Source organism: Pithys albifrons, chromosome 14 (genome assembly GCF_047495875.1).
Source record: "Pithys albifrons albifrons isolate INPA30051 chromosome 14, PitAlb_v1, whole genome shotgun sequence".
Lineage (NCBI taxonomy): Eukaryota > Metazoa > Chordata > Aves > Passeriformes > Thamnophilidae > Pithys > Pithys albifrons.
This window is the reverse complement of record NC_092471.1, coordinates 14,158,869-14,182,562: the sequence shown is the minus strand read 5'-3', so window position 1 is coordinate 14,182,562 and position 23,694 is coordinate 14,158,869. Positions and strand designations below refer to the sequence as shown.

The following is a 23,694-nucleotide window of genomic DNA, read 5'->3' as shown; positions in this document are numbered from 1 at the left end:
ATGCTGGATACAATAACTCCTAACTCACAAAAAGCATGAATGCCTCCTTTCTTGAGGCCTTGTATTTCTTGCAGCTTTATATCCAGATGGATTTCCTCATTGTCACTGCCATTAAGTTCAAACCCATAGGGATTTTTCCATTAGACACTTAACTCTTTCTGGGTCAGTTGAGCAGCTTTCTCAGTCCCACCAGAGGTGTTCATCCTTTGTCAGTCCCATTAATTTAGATTCCTCATGTGGGATCCAAACCAAACAATTGTTGCTCCTTTCATTCTAGCCAATGTACTCTCATGGAGATTCTTTTCCAAAACCAAACTAGTGGTGACCAGACTTCTTGGCATTTTACAGAGATTACTGAATCTGTCTTCTTAATGTTCTCCAGAGGCAAGAAAGCTTTCCTAAAAAATTAAAAAAAAAAAAAAAGGAAGCTGGGAATCCAGTGAGATTAATTGATTTGGTGAAGATTATGAGGGAGGCAGTGGCTCAAAGGTGACAAGCTCTGACTTAGCTCCCAGTTCTGCCCTCACATAAGAAGTCATCTTGCCAGGAAAAACTGCTGTTTCTATTCTTAGTAGTGAGCACTAAGTTGGCTATTTAGTAGGGAATATAGCCCATGTGGCTTCTTATAAAGGAAACTACTTTCCCAAAGAAATAGATAATTTAAAGCAATAGCAAATACTGACACAAGGGGAGATGTCTTCATGTTTACTGGTGTCCAGGAGTGAAGACAGGGATAAAAAGCCCCAATCCATGTGTTCCTCTTGCAAGCTGACTCATAATAATGAACAAAAATTCATGTCCCCAGGGAGTATGGAGAGCTGCCTATATGGAAGTTACTAATTTACTAGTTTCTTGTTCAGAACTTGTACATTGGACCAAACATTGTGTGCAAGTATAATACCTCCACTGTGATATTTTTTCTTGATGTGGAAGACAAGGCCAAATTCTGCTGTGCACTTGCATAACTTTGCACTACTGGAGCAGGTATGCTAGAAAGATTTCTCTTCTTTACAATGCATCAGTTTTTTCCCAGGTAGATGTGCAAGTAAATGAGAAAAGATTCTTGTAGTAATAAAGAGGAACAGAATTTATTATTCCTACACCACTAAGCGTGTTTTACTCTCACAGATTTGAAAGGTTTTTTCACAGAAATGGACTCTGTGTTTTATCAATTCTCAGCTATCACTATGTTGAATACAATTTTGTACCCCATATAAATAAGGAACCTGGTGTTGAAACTTACTTCTGGCTATAATCTGTTCTGACCTGTCACCACACATTGTGACCCTGCTTAATTACACAACATTTTTCTTTTTGAGGGCTGAGGCAGCTTAGGAACACCTTTGCTTTTCATGAAGGCAGGATAAGGCTCAAGTGATGCCATCTACTTTGTGGTTATTTTTGAATGACCTTTTCAAATACATCTTATTAATGAAATCTATTTCAACTTATTCTGTATCACTGATTGAAGTGAAGAACTTTATTTTTGCCTCAAAGGTGGAATATGTACTGAATAGTCTTTGCTCAAAGCTTTAATCAAATTTGGATGGGATCACCTTTCTTCTGTACTGGCAATTCCTTTTTTTTTCTTTTTAACCTTCCAAATGCCCTCTTTTGCTTTTAACTTTTTGTCATTGTCCTTTTCTTGGAGCTGCGTGGAAATTCTGGATGCACGTTTCTATGATGTACATTGGGCAGTCTTTTCAAAGACAGAAGTCTGTCAAACATATTAAAGACCTCACTGAATTAAAATACAGAATTTAGCGATTAGTTACGTAATGTTCAGTTCTTCCTTGGCTATTGAAGTATTGTGAAAAAGTAAAATTTCACTGCACTTGGACTATTAAATAAGTGACATTTGCTCTCTGGACTCCACAACTGCTCTAGTAATAGTAATGTTTTCCTGTCAGATGCAGCATACTTAAATCAAGGAGGGTTTTTATAGGAGTAAATATCAAGTCTGTTAACTTTCCTGAAATGTAGGTATCTTTATTTGAAAGTACCATCAAGTTCCTCTGTTTTGTTCATCTCGTTAAGATTTATCAAGAACAAATGAGGCCCATGTTCAGAGGCAATTGCTTTATTTCCTGTGCCAGAGGCAGTTTCTTTGATGCTGGATGAGGTCACTTATGGTGTTGTTTCTATCATCATCCCACACAGCTTTGCATGAGCAACTTCTGCAATATTAATCTCCTTTGGAGTTTTGTCAGCATTTAGGTTTCAGGTAATTTTTATGCAAAATCAGTTCTTCCTCCATTTATGCAATTTCTGTACTGCTTTCTTATGCCAGGGATGAAAATCAGCACCACACCCCACAGTTTCCACATTCTCCAAGTTTTCTAATTCTTCTGCTATTTTTTTCCTCAGATTTCTTTTTCATATAGTTCTTAGGAATTTTGTTTAGCTTAGTCAACATGCCAGACTTTATTTCAGCTTATTTTAGTGTCAGCCTGATCCATATGGAGCCTTCATTTACCATTTCTGCTGTCCAGCACAGTTAATTTCTCAACCACAGTCCACCCTGTCTTCCTCTGAGATTACAGATTTTATTTTTTTCAGCAAATCCGTCTTGCCATGTGGTGCTACTGTACTTTACCTCCAGCTCCTGTGGTTTGCCCCCGTACCTTATTGTTGCCCTCTCTAAAGAAGGCACAAACAAACTGTGTTGGTGCTTGTGCCAGTGAGAAGAAAAAAAAAAAAGGCAAGTATTAACTTTCATTTTATATTTTACTTCAGTTTTTTCTCCCTGACATTTCTTTCTCTTTGTGGCTCATTTTTCACCTGTGTTGTTCAGTATTTTAGTTTCTCAGATGTCTCTCATGACAGGAATGAAAAATGTGTTTTCTGAGCAAGACTGCGGCTGAAAGCAGCTGTGCAGACCCTGCCTGAGCCACGGAACAAGCAGGAGTAGGCACAATTATCACCCATCCCTCTCGCTCTCCTCCAGCTCCTCCGTGCCCCTCGCGGGGAGCCTGGGGCGGGAGAGGGACGCTGATGACACGTGAAGGGAGTCATGGTCATGGCAGGGGTTTGGCAGGGTTTGGCAGTGCTGGACCGGTCCCCGGCACTCAGGTGTGTCGCACACCCCCGGCGTCCCCCGCGCTGTGCCTGGCGCTGTCCAAGGTGCTGAACCCACAGCTCCCTCTCGGCAGCGGATCCCGGGAAAGTGGCTCGTTCCCTGCCCGGAGACACCGCAGGCACCTGGAGGGGACCCTGACAAACTGGGCCTCCGATTGCTGCGCTGCAATGGCCCAACCGAAGTGTATAAATGAGCTCATGTCGTAGAAAATGTATATCGGTGTTGCTGGAGATATTGAGGTATTGGCACCTTTTTATCACGTTTTCTTAACCTATTTATAGAGACTTTTCATGCAGAAAAAGAACAGCTGATGTATTAGATATTTTACTTGAAAATATTTATCTTAACTAGTTTACAGAGTTAGTGAAATGACAGAGGAATTTCCATCTGAGCTTAAACCACGATAGGGGTTTTTTGTTTGTTTCAAAAGAATAAATCTAAACATTTTTAAGGGTATAAGGTTATTCAGAACATGCAGTACCTTAACTGACTGTGAAATCTTTCTAAACAGTTTCTCTCAGAAAACATTTATTATATATTTGGTGCCCTTTTCCTTCACATATTGGGAGAGTATTTGTACTAATATCTGTCTGTAGAAAGCAGACACCTAACACTAGAAAATACTAAACTAGATCTTCTCTTGCTCCATGAAACAGTCCTGCCATCACACCTAGGCAGAATTCTGTGACCTTGTAAATGCTTAAGGTCACAAAAATAATTCCATAATACTTGGAACATGAATTTAGCACCCAGAAATATGTTCAATATTCAAAAGGGCATTGATCCATCATTCTTGTATGTGCTGTATAACTGGGTTTTTCAATCCAAGAAGTTAAAACCAGCTTGCCAACATTCTATTTATACATCTCTCAGCCAACCTGAGTGATTGCTATTTATTTCACTGGTCTTGCATGGAGCTGTGACAGTGACAGAAGGGTGATGCAGTGACCTCCTTGTCAAGCAGTGATGCTACTGGACTTAGAACACCTCTTTCCCCCCCATCTCAGGTAATGTTGCCAAATTACTTTAAAATACACCACCTGTGACCGCAGTGTATGAGTAGCAAAATGGGAAATAAAGGCCTGATTCTGAGATTCTTCTGCTTTACTAATTGTATTTTCACTTCATAATAAAGAATATACATGAGGGAGCTGTAATTTCCCCAGTCTAGCCAACAATTTTTTTATTCTTGATGAGTGTATTTATTCAGCTACAGTTCTGTTCTGAGCTTTTGTAATTTTATTTATTGCTATGCTTATTTGTAAAAATGAGAAAATCAATAGAGTACTGGGGGAAGGGAGGGAAAGGAAAAGGGAAAAAAAATCACTCAGAGGCACTACAATAAATTTACTGCAGGATAAAAAACTCCAGAGACAAAAAGTAGATAAATGCCTGATGATAAAGACTGAAGGCAAAATCTGAATCATTCATTGATTCATCATGTCTTTTCTTCAGCATTTACAGAGCCAAACAAATAAGATAAAGGGAAGAGATAATCCCAGTAGCCTAATGAGAATTTTACAGTCACCATAAAGACCTATCTTCTGAGGGCTGAATACAGTGATGTGCTCTGTAGATTCGTATTTAATAATGAGCTAGAGGGTGTTGTGGACTCATCTGGGCATTAGATTAGCTTAGCTGCCGTTTGAAACCTCATGAGTTTAGCCTTAGCTAACTCCACTCTCTTGGTTGCTTTGTATTTTTAGGATTTTTAGGCCTTATTTGTTTCAGAATTGAGGTGGTGTAATCTTGATATAAACCCCCCCTTTCTATCCACCCTCTTCTGAACTGGTTGAGTTGATTATTTTAATGTAACAGGATAGAAAAGTAGTGATCTCCATGAGGTATGGTTACAAGTTTAATGAAAGTACATGGTGAGGAATACCGTGATGATTATCCCACTTAGAACAGGATCTGAGTTTCAGTGACACATTTTTCATAAAGAAGAGTCATGAATGCCCCATTCCTTGATGAGACAGTTTTACTTAAAGACTACATCTGTCTAAGATGGCAAGTCCACAGGAAGTCAGTTGTCTTTAGCTCTTCTAAACTAATAGTTACAGCACTATCTGTAAAGATTGCATAAGTGTGCTATTTTTGTTTGTTGTGTAAAGAAAGGAACTTGTGGGGTTTTTTTTATTTTTTTAGACTAGTTTGTCATTTAGGGAATCAGAGCTTTCAAGAAGGTCAAAAGTCAATACTTATTTGTACACACAGCTTTTCATTCCTTTTCACTGTGCTATCATACGTGGTCATCAATGCAGTAGACGATCCTTGGTGTGAATAACTTGCAGCCTCCAGAGACAGCCAAAGAAATGAGGAAAGCATAAGCTCCAAGATGTATAACCACTATGGAAACTGGCAAAGTTCTGTTGATGTTTATTGTTTGGAATGGACGATTGCCAAGTTAATTTTTGCTTCTGAACAAAATAAGAAATGAATTTTTTTTCCTGGCTGATGCAGAAGTGGAACTTTCAAAGATGAAAAAGGCTGAGAATACTTGACTGAAGTTCTTCATACTGTAAACCTTTCTTAGTTCTTCTGTTGCCATTCTGCTGGTTTCACTCGGTTGCAGTGCAGACTTTATCCCAAATCCTCACAGAATATTTTTAGATGCTTCAAATGTTTTGATGGGCATTGCTGAGCAACACCAGGAAGCAGAAGTATCATGAGATGCTGCCATTCTGTCTTCACTGTGAACTGGTGCCTCCTCCAAGGCCCCGGCCCAAAGGAGTGTAAGAGGAAGGCGTATCAGTTTCTCTAGAAAGCTACTGTTTTGCATGGAATAGTTAGTAACATTGAGGAAACCTCTTGGTCTCCCAAGGATTTCTTTTTTCTTTATTCTTAACATACTCTTTTTCTCATTATCTGTGCTTGGCTTTTATATAATAAACTGTTACTAGTTTAGGGACTGGATCTAAAAAGACTGCTTATTTTCCTTGCCTATGCACCCTAATTCTACAGCTGAACCAAAGCTCTTACTTTCTACAAGATTTAAATTGGATTTTTATTCAACAGCCAAATAATTTAGAGGTTTTCTCTAATCTCTGCTACTCTGGCTCATTAAGTGCAAAAGAATTGTCACTTCCACTCACCCTCGTTGAAAAAACAGCCCTTAGTAACTTTGCATATAGCTTGAAGGCTGCTTTTGTTCCCCAAAATTAGTTTACGTTTAGCCTATATTAGTTATTCCCCTCGATACTGTGTCCCAGGCAGCTCGGTATTCAAGAGTCCTTGCAAATACAGAAGAATAACACCAAAGAATTTCTACAAAGACCTCATTGTAAGACTAAAAGGATTTCCTGTGAATAAGAGCTACACATGGACTTAACACTGCTGGGAGCAAGAATATACAAGGAGAAACTAACTACATAGTGAAGCCAAGACATTACTGGGTTTTAATGATTTCTTTGTAGATAGAGAGAAGAGGTCTTTTCCCAAGGAGCTCATGATAATACAGCATAGGCAAGAACACAAAGGAGAAGGTTGTATAGAAGGAAAAAAGGGAGCCTTGAAGGAAGAGAGGAAGCTCTGAGCTTTCTCCATCTTTCTGTCCTTTTCTACTCATTTAGATGAGGTGTGAATGTAACTGATAGGCAATGTACACTGTTTCTTCTGCAGAAAGGGATTCCATGGGATATAATGATTTTTTAGTCCTGTATTATGGTGCCAGTTCAAAGGGGTGGCAGAGCACAACTGAAAGGAACATCATTCTCAAGGCATATGCTATAGAACTGCTCACTATAGCAGACAATGAATCTCTATGAAGAACCTCTAGGAACCTTTGCCAGAAGTGCATGGAAGGTGGTATGTGATCTACATAACTTTGGCTTAGGATATAAAAATATAATCATGATAGAGTGAGAAGAAATTCAGGAGTAGATGTTGATTTTGTTGACTTAAATTTAAAAATATATTGTAAAAACCCTCCGCAAAACGTTTATCTAAAGCATTTTTTTTTCCTCGAGGGCTTTCTCCTACCTTGGAGAACTTTAAAGAAATTCACATTTGTATCAACAGAGAAATTCATTATTATCCTACACCAGGGCAAGATAGGAGTAACTTCACCCTGAAAATGCATAAGGGATAAGAGAGTTGGGGATCAACCTTTCTGATATTGAATATTACTGAGCTTATGCAATTTCAGAAATAACTAATTAAGAATATTCAGTTCAATGTATCTCAGATGGTGGAGAGAGAGTGATGCTCTTTCTGTAGTATTTTCAACATGAAATAAGGATTAGCATTTGTACGCTCTGTGCAATATGCTCAGTTGCATGACTAAAGTTGGTCAAGGGATGGTTTCTTAACCAGATAGTATTTAGGAGTAGTCTTTTGGACCCAGAATATGCCAGGATCTGATACTCATTTTGCTGGATACAGACACAGAGCAGTGGACTTTGTGCAACTCTCACCTCTTCCCTTTGCCACAAAATCTAACATGGTTTTGCTTCAGATCAAAGACCAGCTTACCTTGAGTTTTCTTTCTGACCACAAGAAATGGGGATGCTTAGGAGGAGGAGGAGAACATCTGACCTACTCTCTCATTTTAGCAGAGATTTTGGTCACCTGTCCATTGCTGATCGTCACCTCACTTTTGTCTCTAGCATGTGTTTGGTTGGGGGTAACTCTGGAGCTGACATTTGAGCATTTCTGCAGCATAGAAAAGCAATCTCTGTTACTTCTGTCTGTATGAGGTGTTTATACTAGGCTCTACTTCACCGGTTTTTGGAGAAATTTTCATGGTGTTTAGAAAGAAGAGAAGCTCTGAGAATGACTTCTGTCAGATTAAGGGTAGGACTGTCAGGGCTTTTCATACGGTTTTGTTCTTTTCTGTTTTATCTAATGGCACTGTGTTCATGTTTTGTCTTCCCTAAAGCCTTAGTGATGAATTTTGTAGCTGGTGGACCAATGTGATTATATGCTGAACCACACTGATGTAATCTTGCTCTTTCTCTTTCCTTGACCTTTCCACCTCTTTCCTCCATGCATTCAGCCTCTCATTTTTATAAGAAAAACCAAAAGCTGCTCATACTCTAATCATAGTGACCTTGGAGTCTCAGTTGGTGAGAAGCTACCTCATTTTGCATTCTAAGCCATAATTAGTGTCAGTCAATGTCAATGGCGTGAGAAACAGCCACATGCAAGAAAGGTCAGAGACTGGCTGTTCCTGAGACTGAGTGCACAGTGGGATAGGTGGGTGTCCAGTGACTGAAATTTGTGTCTGTGAGTAATCTAACAGGATACTCGACCTCACCATGTAGTTGCCAGGTACAATTTCAGATCATAGTTTTTTCACGTTACAGCATTAGTTTTGATAACCCTGCAGAGACAGATGGCATTTTGTCGGCTTTCCAAAGCAGAGGAATAATTTGCCGAGCTGTAGCTAGTGTAATGAGAAGCCAAGTAAGTTGAAGATGAGGTAAAACCAAAGCATCTGTCGGTCCTCGTGTGCCAGCTTTTAGATGCCGCATACAAACTAATATTTCCACACAAAAAAGTAGTGACTGTTACAGATTTGTGTGAAAAAGATGGCATTTGATAACAATGCCACAACAGATGTCGTTGAGTCCATGCTTGATTTTTACTACTGCTCTGTGCATTTTTGGAAGAGATACTTGCTCTGCACAGCTTGTATGGAGTATGTTCATTATAAAATTTTATTTTTCAGGAAACAATGAGATGGAAAATTTTTAGCTATTCTGATATTGTCCTTCTTTATCATGCTTTCTTAGTGGTTAGAGAGCAAGAGTTTATTCTTGTTTGATTCCTTTTCAATCTCTTTTATGTGAGAGAAATGTCTATACCTACAACTATATACTGTGTATAATATAAAAATCTTGAAAGAGAGCTCTCTGTTAAATAAAATGAAAAATTTGAGGTTACTTGCATTACCCAATATTACATTTTTCAGCATGTGTCATGGAAAATGTATAATTATATCTTCCCTATTCAAAGAAATCCTTCTCTTCACCTTAATCCTATTCTTTCTCATCTTCTTTGATGAGAGAGAACAATATTTCAAAAGTTCCCCTTTAAGAGCAAAGCTTGTAAAAAGAAACCCATGGAATATTATAGCCTACTTGACTCACTCTCCTTGCTAATAGATCTGGCAACTTATAAAAGCAGCTTCTATCTAGGTCAAAATTATCCAAGGCATGCATACTTCACCTAAAATATATATATTTTTATTAAATACCTGCTATGATGTGGTATCCCCTGAACAGTCTGCGTTGTGTTTTGGGAGTCTGAGTGGCCCAGTAGAAGCAGGTGAAGGGGAGCATGTACTTCTCAAAGGTGTGAACCTCACAAGACCTAAACATTTATGTCTAAGCCCTTCTCAGAAGTAGAAACAGCAGGACCATGGGTCAGCATGAAGAAGGCTGAGGAGAGAGGAACAGCCCTTGAGAGAGAGTAGAGAAGGGAAGCCAAATCCACCAGGATCCAGAGCATCCTGCCCCAGGCCTGTGTGTGGCTGGGTGTAAACTTCAAAGGGATCCAACATTAAACAGTTGCTTGTTTTTATTGTGCTTCTGCTGGTGTTTGTTTGTAGGCTGTGAGCAGGGGTGCAATTGTTGCTTTGGTACGGGTGCAGGGGTGGGAGGAGGGAATGCACGTGTAGCTTTGTGTTCAGTGGGATGTCTCACTCCCAGGGAGCAGCACTGGCACGCTCTTGCCAAAGTCTTGGTAGTACTGAACCACAGTCAAGAGTGAGAGGTGCAGTTTGAGGCTAAAATGGCAACAAGCAAACTGGACAGAGGTTGAATCTGAGAGGTAAACTGCTATATGTTGATTAAAGAATCATATAGCAGGGCTTGATTGATTCTTTTTGCTACCTGAAACCCTGAAGCAAGGAGGAGTGAAATTCTGAGATTATAAAGTGCTTTCACCGTGGGTTAGCAGATGCTCTCAGCCAAGGGAGTACTCTTAGACCTTGCCAATTCTTCAAAACACTTTTGTCTGCCAACCAGCATTACCTCTGCCTTATCCATGCTGAACTGAAGTCTGACATGTTTTCATCCAGTACCACATTTTTGCCAAGTAATGTAAGAGCAGACATTTTTCTCGCAGTAGATTAAATTCACTGACTTTCTCTCCATTTCATAGCATTTGAAAGGGTGCTTATAGCACAGAGTTGGAGGCTGAAATTGCCATAGTTTGTACAATTATCATAGAGTTTAAATGGATTATCCTAATGGAGATCTGCTGTTTTCAAAATTTTGCTGTCTCTTTGATTTTATAGTGCATATTGTAGACTGCTGATGCCTTATAACTCTTACATATTTAGTTTTCATTCTATTTGTTTCCCTATGAATATGAAACATTATCCAATGTTTTGGGGCATTTAAGCCAAATCTTCTTAAGGACTGTGTTCAGTAGCAAATATTACTACAAAATGTGCAAAAATAGAATAAATACACTTGAGCTACACAGAGAGAGAAAAACAGCATCTAATATTTTACTTCTGCACCTGTACAGGAAAATCAGGCTCATTCAATGTTCTTTATTGTGCTTGAATGTTCATTTATTCAATATACCATCTGCAAGAGCTTTGCTTCCTCCCAGATACTCCACACAAAATCCTTCCTTTGATAAAATTAATGCTGATAATATCTTTGGATCCTATCCTTGGAGACAGTTTGGGTTTCTTCATATGAAATACATTTAAATGTCTGTATAAGTCTAGAAATCACAACAGCTTAGAATATTTGTGTCTTTGCAATGCAAAAACTGAAGTTAAATGGGAAGTTGTGTAGGTGTGTTCATAGAAGTCTAGAGGAAGAAATGATGCTGTGACACAGCACACTTGGGTTCTACACTCAATCTGTCCAAGGGCTTCTTGCAGAATATTCAATTTTATTTTCTCGTTGATCTCCCTGTGTTTTGTGATTTTGTATATGTATGTTTAATTGGGAATCTTTATTTTATGGCCCAATGAGAGACTTAAAAAACATTGAAAGTTCTGAAAGACTTGGATCCAACAGGAAAGACCATTACTGTACTATAACAAAACACACTGTAACCTCTATCTTTCTGGAATTATCAACATTGCAGGTTAGTTTTCAACATAAATAATGAGGATATAAAGGTAAAGGTAGCAAAATTAACTTATCATTCTGAAAGTGAGTGGTAATAATTGGACCCTTGAATACAAAAATTGTAACAAATCAAATACAGATTTAAAATTTGCAAGTTTAATTGGTATAGGAATATTTTTAGATGATAAGATGAGCATAAAAATATCATACTTTAATTTTGTTATCATTTAAGATGATCCAAGAAGCTAATATAATTTTGTTCTGCATCACTTTGAGTACTGTTTTGCTTTAGTACTGAGCATAATAGATGACTATGATTTTGGTATATCATTTGTTAGAATAATGTTCTGATGAGCCACTTGTACAGTGCCAGCTTGAAGTACATTTAATCCTTTTTCTTGAACTATCTGTTATCTCTCTGCCTGTTCTCTGTGCTGTTTTTCACTGACCCCTGTTTGCTAATGATACATTTTATTAGTGCCAGTTAGAATAAATTGGTCTGTTAGGTTTAGAGCAAAGATGTTAATAATGTTTTCAACCTTAACACAATGAGTATCATGCAAATCACTATGCATACTTCAAAATATAGGGTCTCTTCAATCCATGTGGTTTTTGTAATTTGTGAGTCTCGTGCACTGTTTTATTAGAATACCATTCATAAGCCACTTTGACACCCAGGATGAATTATTTCCTCTTTCAGGTGATTAATCTCAGTTGGAAGAGCATGTTTTGCACCAAGGACTAGTTAAAAAAAAAACAACAACCAACAAATATCCCAAAGATAATAGATATGAACTCCAGTGATTTTCTCTTTACTTCAGCAGGTGCTTACACTGTGACCAAAGTAAACACAAACATAAGGAAAAAGAGTAAAATCTGATGCTCTCTACTTATATATTCATGAAGTTGAGCAGTCATATATGAGAATGAGGACTTGGTCCACATCTTCCATCCCTCTATCCCTCTGCATAACACAGTGAAGTAATTGTCAGTTGATAAAAATGCATATATAGCATAAAAAATTCTCCTTGTATGTGGTATTTCTTTTCCCAGTAGACTAACCCGCTTCTCTGGGCACTGTGGGGAGGTGCCATTGCACCTGACAGCTCATCAGCTAATGGTCTGCAGGGCCAGAGGAAAGCAATAGGTTATTTCAAACACTGGATGTAGTTGTCAGCTGCTGGAAATTGGCATCAGCTGAGTTAGGTTTGATCAGTACTGTCTGATCCATGGTTTGCAGTTCTACTGTTTAGAAATGTTCCGATTATCACTTTGTCCAGTTTGATGTGTAGATCATGGCTCTCATAGGAAATATATTCAGCTGGGAAGCAGGCAAAGTTCTGCCATCTCCTCTCTCCTCTTTGATTGTGCCTGGTGTACCCTCTCTATGGCTCACCCTTCTGTTCCTCATCATCCTCCCCTCCTGGGAGGGCCACGGTCTCCCAAACACAGAAGATACTTTTAGGTGTTCAGAGTTGGTTTAGGCCTAATAATTTTATAGGTATGCACTTTGCACTCTTTACTCTGGGATGACCCAGAAATGTGTCCTTGTGGTAAGGAAGTCCAAGAGCCTCCTGGACTGCACAAGGCAGAGCAATGCCAGCAGCTCAGTGGAGGTGATCTCCCAGTCTACTCAGCCCTGGTGAGGCCACATCTGGTGTGCTGTGTCCAGGTCTGGCCTCCCCAGTCCTAGACATGGAATTGCTGGAGACAGTCCAGCAAAGGACCATAAAGATGATTAAAAGATTGGAGCATCTGTCACAGGAGGAGAGGCCAAGAGAGCTGGTACTGCAGCTTGGACAAGAGGAAGCTCAGGAGGAACTTAACAGTCTGTATGAATACCTGATCGGAGAGTAAAGAAGCCAGAGCCAGATTCTTCTCAGTGGTGCCCAGTGACAGGACAAGAGGCAATGGGCACAAACAGAAATACAGGATATTCCTTTCAAGCATAAGCAAAAACCTTTTTTATTGTGAGGGTGTTCAGACAGAACGCATTGCTGAGAGAGACTGCAGAGTCTCCATCCTTGGAGATACTCAAAACCCAACTGGACACAGCCTGCTCTAGCTTATCCCACTCTGAACAGTGGGTGGGACTGGCTGATCTCCAGAGGTGTCTTCCCACCTCAGCTGTCCCATGATGAGTCCTCAGACCTTGCTACTTTTAGCTTGTTGCAAATGCAGCACTAGATCTCTGGCATCTATCTGCTCTCTTGCCCATCTGCTGGAATGGCACTATGCCCACTCGGAAGGTGCTATGCCAGTTTCAACAAGGCACAGGTGCCAACAAAACATAGATTTAGAAAGATACTCTGCATAAGATCCTCCTGGTAGTCAGCAATGCCAAATTAGGCCCACATGCTTCATTACGAGGGATCACATCTGTTGAGGCTTGTGGGCATTGTACCATCAATTACAGCCTTTATCCTCTCATTCTCTTTCCTGAAAGCTTTAGTGAATGGAAGGCAAAATTTATGAGTCAATCAAGTGCCTTGAGAAAATGTGAGTTTTTCCCTAGTGATCTCTGTCTTGAAATCTCAAAATTCAAGCTGCATGTGTTCATGTGCCTCTGCTAGACATAATTCAGTATACAATAGATATGCTTGTAAAGGCAATAAAAAAGAAAAAAACCATGGAAAAATATACTTTCTTGTCATTTGACACCGTGAGAGAATGATTCTGTGCAATTTGTTTGATACTTGTTAGACTCTGAAGAATTATTTGGACTGGTACCTTCATTTAGTAGAAGAAAATACACTAATTGGTTGTTGCACATTCTCAAGTTTGGCATTTGAAAGATCACAAGTCTCAATCTGCTGGCCGCTGTGTTACCTGTTTTGTCTATCTTGGGTGGGACCTCAAGAGGTCATATTGCTCAACACATGCTATGAAAAGAACTCATGACCCAGGAAGAGCTATTAAGGCCTTGTGCTTCAAGAACATTGGGCATGTGGAGATAAAATGGGTGGCAAAGTGCTGACTTAGTGCTGCCTGCTCACTCCGGAGCAGTTTCCTGTGCCTATGGTATCCCAGCTTTGGAGTTGGCAATGCCAGGAAGATATCTGTGTCTTCTTACTGTTCTCCCTGACTTATCTTGACCTCTGCTCCGTGGCTTTCTTTTAGGACTTCCCTAAACTAGAGCATGAGATTTACCATCAGTTAAATAATCTAGGCAGGACTGAGTAATGCCAAGTAGGAGTAAAGAACACAATACCAGAAACTGTCTAAAGCAGAGCAGTCAAGATAACTGAGTAGGACTGACAGCCTGGACAATGCAATGTCTCATGATTTACCTTAGGGTGTAGCCAATGGGAGAGGTGGGCACTGCTTTGTACCGGTCTACACCTCATTTACTGTGATCAAAACTGGCTTGCATTAATTGGCAACCAGTTTAATTTGAGTTACTCCAGCCCTAAAAGCACTAGCCCAAACAGCTCTGTGACCTGTCAGTGTGTGCTTGTCCCTGACTGAGCCAGGAAGCTTGCAAGGCAAGGCAGCCCTGCCTCAGAGCCCCTGACTGCATGGGTAGTGTGGGGGGAGCACTGGAGGTGCAGGCACTGAGTTCTGAGTGCTGTCATGTGGCTCTAGCCCTGCCTCATGTTGCTTTGGCTCATGGGCAAACCAGCTGTAGCACCCCCCCCCCATAATATAAAGCATCATAATTCTAATGGTGTTTATTCCATTCTTACATCATTAAGAGAAATATGTTCTAAAATATTGGTGAGTCCTGCAGACTGGATTTTATTCTCATAATGATCCAAATATTGATACCCAAACAGTCCATTATTTATGCACCATTAGGTATTCTGCTCCTGGACTTTTCCCATATCTTTCCATGCAAACCTGCAGAACATGTGCTGTCACATGGTTTACCTATTCTTTAAGAGTTAAAACAATAAAAATAACACAGCAGGATCTTGTCCATAAACAATGGAAACATTGCTCTAAATTCAGTACTATTTCTGTTTTTATTATGTGATCGCTTCTTTGTTGTTAATCACTTGCCCTACTTAATTCATTCATTATACTCGAAAGCTTTGAGATTAAACCCCCAGGCAGGATAGCTTCATATGAATCCTTTCTTTTTTATCTGTTCCAAGTTAGATTAAGTCTAGGTCCTGTTTAATGAGGTGCCACTTGCTGGCTTTTCATGCAGAAAGAATTCCTCATACTCAGCGGTATGTATATACCATATAAATTATAAAATATTTTACATTTTTTTCTGAATTTCCAGCTAATATGTCCTGCAGAAAACACTGTTATTACAAGTTCCCTGGGATATGGGTGGTTGGCCACTTCTGGTATGATTGGTTTTTTCTTTCTTTTTAGTGATGAACCTTGCTGTTCATTTTTCCATTATTTGGGGTTTTATTTAACTTATGTCATTTCATAGCAATTTTGTTATTAATGGCAATGATAAGACTTCTTATTTGTCTGTGTCTGCAACTCAGTAAATCAATTATTGGAATTTCTTCAGCTGCCATACAATGTTAACAGCCTGCCCAAGCCTGACAATGCTTTGGTGTTTATGGACTAGTAGGGCCAATATGGCTTAGACATGGTGAGTTTATGGTCAACAACAGCTCAGGCAGTGTGATGGGCCTCTCACTTCACAGTCTGAGTGATGAAGAACTTTATTATGACTGTGTTGACTGGGATTAGGCTTTGTCATGGGTCTGAGGTTGGAATTTGTACCTCTGCATCTTTTCTGAGCTGTCTCTGTTGCCCTGCTAATGGGCTCCTTTACAGCCTCTATCCTATTGTTAACAAATCCATTCCATACTGGCAAACTCCTGATGCTGATGACACTTCCTCTAGGTTCTGCATATACTGATCCAACTTTGTCTGGCAATTCCATGCTGGACTCATAACCACGTTTTTGGCTTTTCCATGTTCTTTCTAACACTAAAAAATTGTTTGGTTGGAAATGCCTTGCACAGCTGTAACGTCACTCCCTATATCTGTGTTCTGATATGTTGCAGATTTCTTTATGCTAACCATGAGTGTTGATATATATATTCAAGGAGAGTTTGGCTACACTGCCAAATCCCACAATTCTGAAAATTTGGGGCATATCTGTTTTCACCTATTTTTATTTCAAGACAGGGAATGAGAAAACAAAACTGTAGTTCAGCTATTTCTGTGAAAGCCTGCTGCAGATAAGTGGTAGGTTATGTTAGCAATGAAAGAGCAGCTTTGTCCTGCTGAGAGAAAGTGATCACAAATAGTCTCTGTCAGGAAATGGCTTCTAAAAACCTTTTTTTCCCCCGAATTTAAGACTGAACACCTCACAGTAATGGAAGGCAACAATGATGTCCATCCAGGACAAATCATGTTCCATGGTCTCTGGAGAGCTCTTATCCTCACTGTTCCCTGCTGAGTTTAGGAGTTTGGTTACCTAACTCCAAAATAAAGCTGCTCTTGAATGGTTATTCTAGTTATGTTAGTTATGTTGAATTAAGCATTAGTTATGCTGAGCTAGTTATGTTATATTAAGACAATTTAGACAAGAGAAGGTTTTTAAATGGAGTTTCTGAATGTTTTTGCCCATAAGATGAACTGTATTCCTCAGCCTGGGTGTCTGGTGACTCTTGAACAGTTCAACTGGATTAATGCAGTCAGTCATTCAAGGACTTGGCTTTAGGCCTTTCTGCAGTGCTGATTAACTCTGTGCTGTTATGAAGCTCCTGTAAGAACTCTTCTCAACACACCCTGTGTAAATGCAAATTGTGACTTGCTCTGTGTGTCCGTTCCACCTTGTCATGCTCCCTGATGCAAAGGTTTTGATTATTTCATCTCAACAACAATTGAGAGTCCAGTGTTAAGGGATTTTTATACAGCAAAAATAAGAACCAGTGAGTTGGTAGCATATTCTTTCAACTGTTATTCAGTTTAGTTTTGCAGGTAGAAAATGTTTTTATTGTTACCACTACTACTAACTGATTTGCAAAGTTAGGACCAATATAAAGCTTCATATAGATTAATATTAAAAAGGAAGAGGAAAGGGGCATTTTTTTTCAATTCTGTAGGTGAACAATTTTGAGAACACTGGTGGATACTTAGGTGGGAGAGAATGGACAAAGAGAGTTGCACTACACCTAAATATTTGGATTGAGCAATGGCTTACAATTTAGCCTTTCTTCTGAAGGAGTCACCAGTCAAAAGGAATCAATACTACTCACAGTAGAAGGGCTATTTGACTTGGAAAGAACAGTAGATTTAAGCATTTTTTTGTTAACACTTTGCAGAATTTAACATAAAATACCTCATTAATCAACATTTATATATATATATATATGAGAAAAAGCAGAAGCACATGACTCAATGTAGATGATAAGAATGGAATAATTTCACATTTCTAAATACTTATGGATAGTCAATCATTATGAATGCAAGTACTGGTACATAAATATCACCTCTAATAGGTGATTGACAGCCTTTCACTTTGTGAATCAATAAAAAAAATGTCTATGCACATATCCTTAAAAAGTTCAACGTAAAAAATTAATTAACTGGTTGCTTTCCTTCCTTCTGCCCTCTGTTGCTGGGCTGTACCACTTATCACCTTTGAGACATCCAGGCCTGGAACAGAAATAACACAGGGAATTGCAATGCTTTCAGTTCCAGGGCCTGGTGGTGTCTCACAGCAGGGTTGCCCCCCACAGCTGGCTTTAGAGAGCACATTGGTAGCTTTTCAACTCCATAGTGTGATGTTATCAAATATTTTGAACTGTAATCTTGCAATTACTATTAATGTTGCATTAAAAGATTATTTAATGAAGGAGATCATGCGGAGAATGAGCAATATAATGGCTCCAAGCAGCTTGCCTCCCACATACCTGGAAAAACTCCCTACTGCTACAGAAGGAGGAAGAACAGTTAGTGCCAGTTCTAAACAATAGGTTTCACACTGTATCTGTTAAGACCTGTTGCTTTTGGCAACAAAAACTGACTCAAAGGCATGAATTTAAATTTTAAAAAGTGGTGTTTGGTGATTAAAGGACAAACACGGAATATTCGAGTCTCTGCGGTGCATTGTTTAGTATTCAAAGGTAGTTGTGGAGGTGTTGGCTGTCTGGGTGTTCCTTTCCACCATGTATTGTTTAACCTCTCTATGCATTCAGGGCCAGCTCATGTTCTAACAAAAGTGTGGGTAATTCAGAAGCAGATGCACTTGTTCTGGTGTAAAACTTGTTGGAGTAACAGAGGAGCTGAAGCGTCAGCTGTGCTTAGGAATTGAAATGCATTTCATATTGTAAATGTATGTGAGTGTTGCTGTAGTGCTCCATTGGCAGGCCCCTGCTAGAGCAGATCTCACTGGTATCTATGACGATGGCTGCCTGGCATTTCCTGAAGCCTTCACTTCATGTGTCTGTTTTTCTCTTTGCAACACACTGAAAGCTGAGTAAAGTGTGATGATGTTAATGTGTGGCTAAATCCTGACAAGCCAGGAGTTGTGTAGGGAGTCCTACATTACAGATACTTTCAGAAATTGGTCCACATTAAAGAGCATGGGAAACACAGACACATTATAAGCAAAGTAACACTGCTGCACAATTTAAAAATAATAATCTATCGGTGAATGATTGATTGGCACCGATACGGTGAATGGGTGACGCTCCCAGGAGAAGGGCTCGAAGAGCAATAGCATGTGCGCTCGAGGGACCAGCTCCTTGGAAGCTCAGGGATGGCTCCTCCCACTCCCAACCCGGCGACAATTCCCCAAAGGAAGAGGTCCACACGAGGCGAGAGTCCACGAGAAGAAGCGAAGTTTATTGGGGTGCCCGGACTTATATAGGGTAGCATGGGACTTTCCAGAACATGGGCGGAGTAAGGGGAGGAGACAGGGAGGAGCAATGCATCTCATTGGTGGACATGCAAATTAAGGGGAGGAACGAGGGGAGAACCAATAGGAGAACATAACCATATAAGGGAAGTGGTGCACTGCACCAACCGGGGACCAATCAGGAGAGGGTTGGCGGGAAAATGCCCTGAGGGTCTGTGGGAAGGAGAAACCTGGACAGGGATGACTAAGGGAAAAAAGACAAGGGTAACCATCTTAGGATATATAACAATTAAACTGGGGAAATGTCCAAGTAACTCCTAAAGCCCCCGTTGTCCTTATCGAGCTTCTTTTGGGGTTTTCCCGGTTCTTGGACTTCTGCATCTTCATCCACCCATCACTTGTAATACTTTTGCCATTTGATCCACTAGGTCTCCTCTGACAATAATCAAAAGAAAACGTTACTAGATCTGGTAGAATGACAGCTATGATGGTCGAAGGACACACACAGGGCAAGATTGGAGGAAGGGAATTCTATATTTTTTATGGTTTTGTTTTGTTTGTTTTTTTTTTAAATTCTCCAGTACAGGAGAATTGGACAAGTTTTCTATACAAAACGTTCCTTGTGTCATTCTTTGTGGGTGTACACAAGGAAAATCCTCAATGGTACTCCATCCTTCAGTCAAACTGAATTTAGAGTGCAGCACTGTGTTTGTGGCTTAGCAAAAACCTTACAGGGGACTGTGCCTGCAATAGTGTGTTGTGCTCTAACAACAGGTGTCAAGGGTTTTATTCTTCATCTCAAGGGAAGATGGACCTGCTCTGCTGGAGTGCAAATACCCAGTAGAAGTTGTCACCCAAGATCTAGTCTGCATTTCAGCCTTCCAGATATCAGTGCAGTTGCTGGGGAGGTCTCATCCTGTACAGAGTTAATAGGAAAAGTCAATAAAAAGGAAGCACCTTCACCTCTCTCTTTCACAGCATTTTTCTTGTTAATCCTGCATTCTGTTCACTGTGAGCAAAGACTGTGTGTGTAAAGCTATTTACACAAATTTATTACCAAGCAAATTAAAATCCTACCTCTGACAAAATCTAAATGTTAGACTGAAGATAGGGGTGTTCATATCCATTTCTATACATCTTTAAAATCCACTATTGCCATCCAATTCATTAAACAGCAAGCCTGCTTTCTTCTCATCTTTATTTGTGATCACATTTACAAACCATGCATAATTAGAAATGATATTTGAAACAAAGGCCTTTGGGGCTATATTAATTTAGGAGAAAAGTGTTACTCAAAAAACTTTATGGGATAAGCACAATTATCAATAGAAGATTAGTCCTTCAGCATTATCCTTTTTTCCTTCTTTTTTTTTTTTTTAATGTGACTACTGGCCACATTAGAAATACAGTATTTTTCGGGGAAAGTACAATATTTTCTTAATGCACAATGTATTTTTAAAAATTAAAATAATATTATGTTTAATCTCACAATGTCTTTGGGGAAAAGATTGGTTTAATTCAACCCGTTTTACATATGAGAAAGTTTCCTGAGTGATTTTCAGGGCATATGGCCTAGGAATGGAACCGCATGTCTTGAATGAATTCCAGCAAATTTCATGTGCTCTTCTTTCACTACATCTTTGTTGATACAGAAGAAAAATTAATTCAGTCTTCCAAGTAAGTAGCCCTGCATAGATTGAAAGACTGCCTGTCTCTTTCTCTCTAGTGATGATTTTCCATGGTATCTGCGTTCTTCTGGGCATTGAAATCTTTAAAAATAGCCATAAGTTCATGAGCACATGAGGGAGTTGTCCTGAGAAGTGGCCAAACCTTTGGAATACTTGCTAGGGTGAGAAAAACATGATCATGAATTTCAGTATATTGAAAACTATAATCCAATTTATTTTATGATTATCCTTTTCTATGATACATTTTTCTCAACATACACTGCTGGTAGGCATTGTCTCCATTGCTTCCATCACCTAACCAATGGAACAGAAGAAATAAGTGGAAGGGAACAGCATACTGAAGGAAAAAAAATAGAAACGCATAGAGAAAGAGAAGATTACAGAAAAAAATTGTCACAGAACAACAGTTTTCACCATCTGTTTATAAATTCTCAAAATGAAGCAGAACACATGAAGTACATAGCGAAGGACAGAGAGGTCCATTGTGGGAGGTGCTACTGAACTTACTCAACAGCAGCCTTTCAAATACAATCCTCTTTTTCTTCATGAGCTTTGGAAGATAAACATTTGGGTTCACAGATCTGCAACCAGAGTTTTATGAGTTTTTGTGACACTGCAGTTTGTCTTTGGATTATCAACTCAACTAGGAGAAAGAGTTGGGCTTTTAAAATGACTCTACACTGCATTCAGCATCCTAAAAAATGCACTGATGTATCTTTGCCTTACTTTCTAAGCACCATCCAGTCTCTTAAATGCTTTTACAAATTAAGCTTGAATGCTTGCTTTCACTGCTATCTGAAATGCAACTTATTATTCCTAATGATTCCTCCTCCTCTTTGAAATGCCACTCAACGTCTCTTTACTGGAACCATTAAGTACAGCTAAACTAAATAAATAAATGAGAAGACTATTTCTAGCATGCAAACCTTGACAAAAATATCTGTTATTTTTCAACAGTTTTTCAGTTGGTAATGAAATACTCATCTCTGTAGCTCATTATGAAACTTCATGAAGTTTCTCTTAATATTGTTGGTGGTGACATTACTGGAAAGCCATGTTAACTAATGAATGTTACATATATAATTCATTCTAAGCAATCTAAACTGTTTCTGGAAAATAGTGAGTGCCTTCTGAAGCTTTATGAATATAGTTGCAGGTATATAAATAATTTGTAACTATATTCACTGATTAGACAAAAGTAATGGAAGTCTTGATACTCGTTGTTACTGGAGTGACACCTGGTAAAAGCTTCACTTTCTTTTGAAACCAATTGTGATATAGACAGTATTTTTCCATGAGTGTTCAACAGAAATTCTGCTTCATAATAAAGTGCCTCCTCTCCAAATCCAGAAGAAGCAATATGTGATCTTTCTTCCACTCCTTAAAAATATGCTAATCATATGTTAATTAACTGCATTAAAATTTAAGAGGAAACATGTAATTATAGTACACAGGTGCAAAATTATTAGCCAAATTTTCACGATAATATACAACTTGAAAACTGAACTTCTCATCATTATTTATTAGTGGCGACCCTGCAGTACTTGGATGCTCCTAATTTGTGTAATGTCATAATGAATAAGGAAAAGCTCTACATTCTCTTGGTGTTTTAATCACCCTTCTATATTTTAATCTGTGATCTGGTTATGTCTTCTGCTTTACACAGAGTCTTTATTCTTTGTTTTCATTCCAAGGATTTGTGGAGCTGAGGTTTGTAACTTCCAGCAATTACTGGGAAGCACAGCTTGGAAAGTGAATTTCTCAAAGTTCTGTACCATATTGTTATGCCAAAATAAAGTATTTGGCACCATTTAAGTTCAGGCACAGTGAACCAAGAATGTGACCTTTGTACAGGAGCTTCCATATACAGATTTAATGGATGCTGCTCTTGCTTCTTCAGCAAGTCCAAATGCAATACTTGGATCACCAGTGTCATTGTCAGTGAGATGGCACAGAAAGGGAATGATTTATGGATAATGTAAAACTCGGCACCACTGAAGTTCAGGTGCATGTTATCACTCTTGTCCTCTCCCCAGGTCTGTAGAAGATTCAAGAGGACATGACTGGCCTAGACACCTATGCAGTTCAATCACCTTTCAGCTTTCTCTGAAATCCACAGATAGGGTTCTTTTGCAAACAATTTAAATGAATTCAGGTACAACCATTAAAAATAATGAATGTAAACCAGGTTTGCTTAAAAAACGTATCTAACTGGACTCAGACTGATCTTGCCATAGCATAACTGAAGTGATGATATTTATTCATGTTGTGAGGATTTTGTACCCAGGCAGCAGAGTGAAGAATCACAGGCAAACTTATCTTTCTTGACTTAGCGTGTCTTGTAGCTTTCTGTAAAACAGTGAACATCTGGAGAATCACTGGCTGTGAGTGTGGGCATGTTTGCAAATGTACATATTTAAACTGAAATCTGAAACTTTAATTTCTGCATATTTCTAAGTGGAGTTTCCTGTAATCTCTGTTCTGGTGCAGTCAGTAAATGTGATTGTTTTTCGCTTCATGAATGGGTAGGTAGCTGGAAGAACCACAAATTGCTGCTCAGGTGGTTCTGCTTTCCATTTACATTCTCTGTGCAGCTTTTGCTTTCAGTGGGCTCTTGAAACCTTCCCCGCTGGTCTCTGAGATTTACATGAGGGTGGAAAAGCCTGGTGGTGTTCAGAGTTCCCCTTTAAGCAGAATTTCCACAGGAAGCATTTAGTTTTCCTGAGAAAGTGAGTCAAATTTTGTATGAGAATTGTTCCAGTATCAGCCTTAAACTGGGGCTTGGATTCTTCTCAGTAATCTGAGAAGAAATTGTGAGAGTATAGGTTTTACTTTTGTAAATTATACTGACCTGTCTGCTGATGTTTAACTCATTCTCTTATTCTTCCAGAACCTGAGGCCTGCAATGTGTCTGTTCTTTCTGATTCACCTGTTATGTCTGTCACAAAAAATTAAGAGCTGCTTTTTTACCCCTCTCACAGCTCACTTGTAAGATTTTTTTTTGTTTCTCCTACTCTTTCTTCATCATTTCAATAGCTGAGGTGCACTTAATTGCAAACTAAATAGCTTGCATTCCCCTTGCACACATTACAGAGTAAATTCTGA

At 39.1% G+C, this 23,694-nt stretch overlaps 1 protein-coding gene and 1 long non-coding RNA gene across 2 annotated transcripts in view; one reads left to right on the top strand and one right to left on the bottom strand.

Moving 5' to 3' along the window:
- The window catches only part of LOC139678645 (fmr1 neighbor protein-like), an 81,149-nt gene that overhangs the window by 30,785 nt on the left and 26,670 nt on the right, over positions 1–23,694 (top strand). The gene's annotated exons all lie outside the window — the stretch shown is intronic.
- LOC139678474 (uncharacterized) overlaps positions 18,876–23,694 on the bottom strand; it is a 29,222-nt gene continuing 24,403 nt past the window's right edge. The window contains exon 5 of the long non-coding RNA XR_011699031.1: positions 18,876–19,817. This is a non-coding gene — a long non-coding RNA (uncharacterized lncRNA). The remainder of the gene's footprint in view (positions 19,818–23,694) is intronic.